At 42.7% G+C, this 9,363-nt stretch overlaps 1 long non-coding RNA gene across 1 annotated transcript; it reads left to right on the top strand.

The window, feature by feature from the left end:
* The first annotated feature begins 255 nt into the window (after positions 1-255).
* Positions 256-3,223, top strand: LOC122465935. The gene is made up of 2 exons (XR_006291087.1): positions 256-343; positions 3,113-3,223. It is a non-coding gene; the product is annotated as an uncharacterized LOC122465935 (long non-coding RNA).
* Positions 3,224-9,363: the final 6,140 nt, after the last annotated feature.

Raw genomic sequence — 9,363 nt, forward strand, 5'->3', positions numbered from 1 at the left:
TTCAAGAGATAAAAGGCCAGATCTATATTGTAATGTGGTATATTATCCCTTTAAAGATAAAGGGGGCCACAAGACTTAATTCCGTGGAACTGAAATGACAAAGGCCTAGGAAATGGCCACTGTTCCTTTAAGGGCCTAGAATCAGGAACCCTGTAAAGTAGGGTGGGGTAGGGGTCTGCTGTCTTCTAGCCAATGGGGAGGAGCTCTCTGAAGGAGGGTAGTATATAGACAGCCTTCTCCCTCAGAGCAGGGCAGACACTGGCAAGAGAAGGAAGTTACTGTCTAAGCTATAATGCTAAGCTCCAGTAGGAGACAGTTGTGCTCAGTGGAGGAAGAGCCACAGGTAAGTGGGAACCTTTGGATTACAGTGATGGATTTTATTGATAGGACTGTTTGTGGTCATTAAACTAGTCCCCAGTGGAGAGTTTAGAGGGCTCTTCTTATAAGAGAGGCTGTGGTGGATCTGTAAAGGGCCTTGAAGACTGAGAACAGAGGGAGGCTTCTGCAAAAGGAACTCTGGTCATGAGGGACTCTTCAGGAAATGGCAGCTCTGGTACATACATATAGAATATGAAATAAATATTCACCTGGATTATGCATACAATCATCACAGTTCTTTGAGCAGGTTAAGAAATCATATGTACAAGCTATTTAGATGCCTAATTTAGTGTTTTTATTCACATTTGCCTGTGCATCACAGTAACATGCAGTCATCTGTGGGTGTGCTTTTGGGGTCACAGTCTGAAAGTGCTTGGAGACTGCTGTGTGCAAACAGCAGAATTCCAGTTTGAAAACAAAACAAACAAAAAACCTTGGCCCTTGCACTTATCAGAGAAAACACAACATTTTCATTTGCCTTCTCAAAGGTCCCTGGATGGTGCTTTTAGGATCCCTAATTCTGGATTACTTCATGACATTATTTCAAAGTCTAGCATGATTGACTTTTATACTATATTATAACTTTTTTTTAAAACCTAAATATATAATGTTAATTGACTGATGCTCTCATTGGCAGTCTCCATCATTACTAGCACCCTTAAAGACTGCAGGGAGTCCAGAGTCTGAAAGGACTTGGAGGCTGTAGGACTTTCTCACTCCTAGATCAGTCTGTCTAAGGGTATGTATCAATAGCAGCTGGGAGGATGCTTTCCAGCATGGGTAGATAGACACATGCTAGCTCTGATTGAGCTACGATGCTAAAAATAACAGGTTGGTCATGGCCGCATGTGTAGCAGCTCTGGCTATTTACATTAGTACCTATCCTGGAGAATGGACAGGATTGTACTCGGGCAGCTAGCCCAAGCTACTACCCATACTGTTGTAACCCCACTGTTTTTAGTGCTCTAACTCAAGCAGAGCTAGTGCATGTCTGCGTTGCCAAGCTGGGAAGCACCCTATGCTTCGTAGTCGTATCCTAAGAGTAAGCAAGTAAACATGCTGAGTCACACTGATGGGGCAGTGTTCTGACTCTTGTACTGCCACCATCTGTGCCCTGAATAAAGGCTCAGGGCTTTCAAGCAGGCACCTTCCACCAGCACCGTTGTCAAACAGCTGTTTCCTGTTGTAATTAAAAACAAATTAATGTTGATGTGTTTAGCTCATAGAAATGTAGGGCTAGAAAGGTCCTTGAGAGGTCATCTAGTTCAGCCCCCTGTGCTAAGACAGGACAATGCAGAAAAAGAAATCTCCTAATCTTTGGCTGGAAGCATACTGTGAAAGGAAGAACAGAAAAAGAAATGATAACCGCCTCCTAGCACAGGCAGGGGAGTGTCACTCTGGAGATTAATGAGATGCAAATTGGGTTTAAAGTTGTCTCAATAATTAAATGATCTTGTAATCTTTAGGGTAATGAAAGAATGCTTGAGACCAATATAACTACACTTACTGTAGTTATTACAGTTCAAAATAAAGTAACATTGAGAGGTAGGCTTTTGGTTTTCTTCCAGCAAAGTCCCTTGGTTTTTGGATATCTAAGGATACATTTGAGCATGAGTCTTGCTTATTGAAACCATTATTTTCATTGGTAAAATACCATTCTGCCAAAACAATCATTCCTTTTTTTGTGCTCTGTTGGCACAAGATCTATTGATTTTTTGGGGGGGAATACAGCAACTAAAGGGTCACTAAAAAAGAAATACCGAGAGTGCGAGGAGGATGTGTCTAATCTACCACTTTCCATTTTTATTATATTCAGTGTCCCAATTCCTACTCTTGCTACACAGCTGTGAGAGAAGAATTTGGTGTCTTGTGGTTAGAAATAGGCCAAACTGTTTGGCCCATATCAGTTGTCATAGCAAAGGGACGGGGGGGGGGGCATATTCTCAGAGTTACAGTGGATATTTTTTTGTGTATGGCCATGGAATATGTGCCAGAATTATGAAGGTATTTAGGCACTTAAAGATAGGCACTTCTGAAAATTCAGTTAGGTGCCTCACTCCCTCTGATTTCATTCTGGGCCATTCATTGATTTCAATGGGAGTTAAGGGCTTTTGAAAATACAATTAGGGACCTATCTGCATCTTTAGGTACCTAAATACCTTTTAAAAATTCGGCTCTGCATGTTTACTTGTCTCAAACAAGCAGATGGAAGTTCAAACAACTGCCCTGGGCTATGCACATGCTTCTCCTTACATCTGAAACTACATCCTCTCTGAAGAGCACTGATAAATACCATGCTTCTGAATTGGTTTTCCTGATGAGTCGTGGGGTTATTTTCTATACATACCTGATGGATTTTTAGTATGTCTGAGAGTCTGACTTTGTGTATGCAATTCCCAGTCCACATAGCCATACCTTGGGATAGGCTAAATTTTCAGCATTTAACCCTTCTAAATGATTAGTCATCCTACAGAACACAACCACACCCCAAAAGACATGTGCCTCTCCCTAGTACACAGAGACATTGTGTGTTTGCATTGGACCACTTTTTGAAAGTCCACAGGCAACATATTCTACTTTCCTGTGCGGAATACAGCGCACACGTTCCCATTGAGGTGCTTATGCAGCTCTGAAAATTCTGGCTCTTGTACTGGAATTCTCTTGTACTGGGTTTGTCCCCTAATGAGATCACAGCTCTGCACCATCTCTTCTTTCTGCTTCATCTCACCCACAGTGGTCACTTACAATTCTGTAAGTTTGTTCCAGTGCATCCGATGCCTACAACTCCAAAAGGACCAACCACAAAGTGGTTTCCTATATGAACAGTCGTTACAGGAATATACGGTAAGCAGGAAGGCCAAGGCATGATTGGAGTTGCAACTAGCAAGGGATGTGAAGGGTAACAAGAAGGGTTTCTACAGGTACGTTAGTAACAAGAATGTCAGGGAAAGTGTGGGACCCTTACTGAGGTACTCAATGCTTTTTTTTGCCTTGGTCTTCATAGAATATCAGGGTTGGAAGGGACCTCAGGAGGTCATCTAGTCCAACCCCCTGCTCAAAGCAGGACCAATCCCCAATCACAGACAAGGTCAGCTCCCAGACTGCCGTACTGGGCAACACAGTATGGGGAGGAGGTGAGCAGCCCTCAGTGGTGAAAGAACAGGTTCAGGACTATTTATAAAAGCTGGACATGCACAAGTCCATGGGTCCAGATCTATGCATCCAAGAGTGCTGAGGGAGTTGGCTAATGTGATTGTAGAGCCATTGGCCATTATCTTTGAAAATGTGTGGTGGTTGGGGGAGGTCCCAGATGATTGGAAAGGCTAATATAGTACCCATATTTTAAAAAGGGAAAAAAGAGAACCGGGGAACTACAGACCAGTCAGCCTCACTTCAGTCCCTGCAAAATCATGGACCAGGTCCTCAAGGAATCCATTTTGAAGCACTTGGAGGAGAGGAAGGTGATTAGAAACAGTCAACATGGATTCATCAAGGGCAAGTCATGCCTGACCAACCTGATTGCCTTCTATGATGAGATAACTGGCTCTGTGGATATGGGGAAAGTGGTGGATGTGATATATCTTAACTTTAGCAAAGTTTTTGATACGGACTCCCACAATATTCTTGCCAGCAAGTTAAAAAGTATGATGGATTGAATGAATGGACTACAAGGTGGATAGAAAGCTAACTAGATTGTCGGGCTCAATGCATAGTGATCAACGGCTCGATGTCTAGTTGACCGCTGGTATCAAGCAGAGTGCCCCCAGGGGTTGGTCCTGTTCAACATCTTTATTAATCTGGATGATGGGATTAACTGCACCCTTAGCAAGTTCGCAGATAACACTATGCTGGAGGGTAGGGATAGGGTCCAGAATGACCTAGACAAATTGGAGGATTGGGCCAAAAGAAATCTGAGGTTCAACAAGGACAAGTGCAGAGTCCTGCACTTGGGAAGGAAGAATCCCATGCATAACTACAGGCTGGGGACCAACTGGCTAAGCAGCAGTTCTGCAGAAAAGGACTTGGGAATTACAGTAGGAGCGTTGCCAGCAGATCGAGGGAAGTAACTACTCTCCTCTATTCGGCACTGGTGAGGCCACACCTGGAGTATTGCATCCAGTTTTGGTCCCCCCCACCCCACTACAGAAGGGATGTGGACAAATTAGAGAGTCGAGCGGAGAGCAATGAAAATGAGTAGGGAGCTGGGGCACATGACTTACGAGGAGAGGCTGAGGGAACTGGGGTTATTTAGTCTGCAGAAGAGAAGAATGACAGGAGATTTGATAGCAGCCTTCAACTACCTGAAGCGGGGTTCCAAAGAGGATGGAGCTAGGCTGGTCTCAGTGGTAGCAGATGACAGAACAAGAGCAATGGTCTCAAGTTGCAGTGGGGGAGGTCTAGGTTGGATATTAGGAAAAAACTATTTCACTAGAAGGGTGGTGAAGCACTGAAATGGCTCATGTAGGGAGGTGGTGGAATCTCCATCCTTAGTGGTTTTTAAGGCCAGGCTTGACAAAGCCCTGGCTGGGATGATTTAGTTGGTGTTGATCCTGCTTGGAGCAGGGAATTGGCCTAGATGACCTCCTGAGGTCTCTCTCAACCCTAATATTCTATAATTCTACAGAAAGTGCTGGTATATTTGTAGCAATAATGAACACACTAGTTTGTGCAAATTACACTTTTCTAGATATCAGGGGTATATTCTGGAAAACAGATAAAGATTTGTTAAAATAAAGCTTGCTGAATTTTTTTATAAACATAGAATATTTGAGGGAACGTGAAGCCTCTATAGTTGTTTCAGAAGTTCTGAAACATTCTGGCATCTGCAGTGTTAAAAGAATCTGCATTTAAAAAGCAGATTCTTTTTAAAGGGGGGACTTTCCCATGTGATAGTATTGAGAATCACTGGATGGTGCTATTACAGATGGTCTGGTAAGTTCTCTTTAGCTAAATATATGGGCATTTAGATCTTGGCAGCAATGCCTCATTGTTAGTTGTGATGCAGTTTATCTTTTCAAAAGCCATGTGCATCACCAGTAATGATTAGGGCCCTACCAAATTCGCGGCCATGAAAAGCACATCACAGACCATGAAATCTGGTCTTTTGTGTGCTTTTACCATACAGATTTCACAGGGGAGACCAGCCTTTCTCAAACTGGGGGGGAGGGGGGGACCTGACCAAAAGGGAGTTGCAGCGGGGGGGGGGGGTACCACAAGGTTATTTTAGGGGGGCTTCAGTATTGTCATCCTTACTTCTGTACTATGGCTGGCAGCAGCTCTGCCTTCAGAGCTAGCTCCTGGCCAGCAGCCGCTGCTCTCCAGCTGTCCAGGTCTGAAGGCGGTGCTGCCACCCGCAGCAGCACAGAAGTAAGGGTAGCAGTACCGCAGTCTCCCCTACAATAACTTTGTGGCCCCTCAATTGTAGGACCCCTACAATTACAGCACTCTGAAATTTCAGATTTAAATAGCTAAAATCATGAAACTTATGATTTTTAAAATACCGTGACCATGAAATTGACCAAAAGGGGCCATGAATTTGGTAGGGCCCTCATAATGATTGTTCATTGCCTAAGTCGCTTTGATAGAAATTCTATCTTAGGTGCAGAGCTGTTGCCTATGAGATACCCAAGCAAACACACGCATATTAACTTTCTTTTTTAAGAGGCTGGGGGAGGTATGTGTGCACATGGTTGTAAATTTTTCAAAAGCTCTTAAGTCTCAAAGATTTTTTTTCAAATGGACTTGGGCTCTAAAGTGACTTATGTGGCCTTTGAAAATTGGGTTTAAGTGCTTTTGGAAAATTCTACTCTACACCCCTTTAGGAACAACATCAGAGTTCCACATTAGGCAAGTAAATGCTTTCAGGAAACAAGCCCAGGTCTCTTCAGAATGGTAGGGCTGGACACACATACAGGGCCACCAGTTCAATGACCCTTTGGAATATAACTCTAGATCTGAGCCTAACCATTGTTTTAACACTTAAATTATCTTTAAAAGGATTTTTAAATAGTGAATAAGGGGCTAAATGTGCATGGACTACAAACATTGATTTGAACATAGTTGTGCCAGTGTTAAATGCTATAAAAAGAGAACAAATACATGTATCCATCTGAATGAGACAGGAAGGAGGGGCTTGTGGTTAAGGCCCTGAACTAGTTCTTGAGATCAGCATTCAATTTCTGACTCTACCTTAGACTTAATGTGTGGTGTTGGGGCAGTTTCTCTGCTACATCCAGCTTCCACTGGGCACAGCAGTGCAAAGGAGCTCTCATGGATCCAATTGTGGCCTCCTGATTCTCCGCACCTGCCCTAGTTTAAGGAGCCTAGAGTCCATGCTAACTTGATCCAGTGGAGATAGCCACACTCAGTATACTCCTTGCACTGGTTCTGTGATTTCTGGGGGCTGCCAAAGATATCCCCAGCAGTGGAATTAAGGGTGATGTCCATTCTCTGTTTCCCAATGGATCTGCTCCTTTCTCTTTGTAACCTATCTGTAAAATTTGTATATAATCCTTACCTTATCTCTGGTGTCAAAGTGCAAGCTCTTCAGGGCAAGGGCTGTCTCTCAGTAAACATCTGTGCAGTGTCTGGCAGGGTGGAGCCCTGATCTGTTTGGGGCCCCTAGGCGATACTGTAATTCAAATCATTAATAATCCTGCCATTGATACCCTAATTGGCTCATTTTTAACGTAGCTGGTTGGGGGGAGAACTTGTGTGTCAAGTTTGTAATGAAAACGTGTCCAGATACTACTGCTGCAGATTTGTGGGTAAGATCTCAATCTTCCCATCACAGCAAATCCTCTTTCTAGCTCAATTGTTCTAATACACAATGAGGCTGCAACTCTGTTAAAAGCATTTCTAATGCCTATAAGAAAGTAATACATTAACAGAGACTATACAGCACATACGGAAAGACGATTCAGCTCATTTAAGGAAAGCACTGGATATCCGTTGTTAGATGCCTGAAGCACAATTCCATTACACAGACTTTTAAGATGGATTCTATTCATTTCATAAGCTTTTGTCAAACTCAATTAATTTAAAACACTGCCTGCAGAGCCCTTGAAAATTCCATGGCTCTTTAGGTCAGTTTCTATGGCAAGGGTTATAAAACTCTGGTCAGGTTCCCTAAGTAGCAAGTCCGCTGCAGCATTTACACACCAGTATTAATAACAGCCCCCTCCCATCCTCTCAATCCCTTCAGCTGTAAAATTCTTGTTCTCTTCAATACCAAGTTAGGTGTAAAATATGGGATGTATCCTTTAATCTACAGGGGAGGTTCCAACCTAAAAATATGCCCAAAGGAAAGGTTTGTTTGCATCTTACCACTGACTGACCCATTCCTACACTCACACCATGAAATTAAAGCTATGCTGATTATCTCCACTTCTTTAATCACGAATCAGACCTGAGGCAGACTTGATAAATACTGCATTTGCATGGAAGAATTTTGGCATTAACTTTCCTCCCTAATAACTATAATAGCTGCAGGAGAGAACATAACATTAGCAGAATGCCCTTGGAGTTTATTTGATAGGCTGTGGACTTTTCTGTCTTGTCATTGGATGTATAGTTGTCTGCCAGCAGCACTGTAAATTGAAGTCCTGTCAGTTTACACCATAAGCACTCTTACTCCCCTAAAGGCTTGTCTCTGAATAACACCATTCATCTCAAAGAATCCCAGAGAGCTTTGCAGACTCTGATAAAAGATAGATAGATATATAGGGACTGTTTCACCAGGTTTTGCCTAGGTGCAGCAGCCCACCCACGTGGTGTAATTATATGGATTGGGCTCTTAGATGAAAACTACCCATACCACTTTCTGAAGCACGTACATCACAAGTCATGGAGGGTGGGGGGGAATCAGTATCTGACAACTGTGTACCCCACAGTTTACATCCTAGATGAAAAATATAGAGTTGTGATATCAAATACCAGTCTGTGGTAACCCTTGGCAAACACTGGCTGTAATGTTGACCACTGTGTGACTTTATTGAAGAGGTTCCCCCATCCAAGCACTGACCTGATCCAATCCTACACAGTTTGTGAAATCTGACCAAATCAAAACACACTTTGAAAATGGAATTTTCTATGCAGGTCATCTAATGCTGATGCCTTTTTTATGTACAATACAAAAAATGGAGCAGTCAAATTAGTCAAAATTTGGGGACAGGCTACTTCATGTGAACAGATTTTCCTTAATCTTTCTAATATAAATTCCACTTTGCAGGCATGTTGATATCTGGATTAGAGAGACATGGTGCATGAGGTAATATCTTCTACTAGACCAACTTCTGTTTGTGAGAGAGACAAGCTTTCAAGTTTATGTAGAGCTCTTCTTCAGGTCTAGGAAACTAAGGCCTGGTCTACACTACACTGTTAAATTGACATGCTGCCTAGCAAATTTTGGGAAGTTGCTTGGAATCAGACCTGAGAACCTAATTGTAATAACTGTTCTCATATACCAGGTGCCCTGTAGGACCTAGCTAACACCTCCATACAACCATTTTAAGGTGGGTTGATATGATTCCAAACTCTGTTGGCTGTGAAATACATATCAGTACCCACTGCAGAATGTGCCAACAGTAAAGAATCACAGGAGGAATCACTTTTAATTATGAACAAAGGCCCAGATTTTTAAAGGTAATTAGGTGCCTAAGTCCTATTTGGAGATCGGCACCTAACCACAGCTGGAGTACTGTGTCCAATTCTGGTCATCATCCTTTTTATACATTGTAGAGAAAGGATCTTGAGGATAGGGTTAGGGTTGACCAGGGTTAAAGATGACCAGAGGGATGGAACGGAGTATGTTTAGTTTGGAAAAGAGGAAATTAAGGGGGATGTGATAGTGGTCTTCAAATACTTGAAAGGATGCCATAAAAAAGATGGACAAAAGTTGTTCTGTCTTGCCACACGGGGCAGGACAAGAGGCAATGGGTTCAAACTACAGCATAGCAGATTGAGATTAAATCTCAGAAAATTTTT

Source organism: Chelonia mydas, chromosome 5, assembly GCF_015237465.2.
Source record: "Chelonia mydas isolate rCheMyd1 chromosome 5, rCheMyd1.pri.v2, whole genome shotgun sequence".
In the NCBI taxonomy this organism is placed as follows: Eukaryota; Metazoa; Chordata; order Testudines; family Cheloniidae; genus Chelonia; species Chelonia mydas.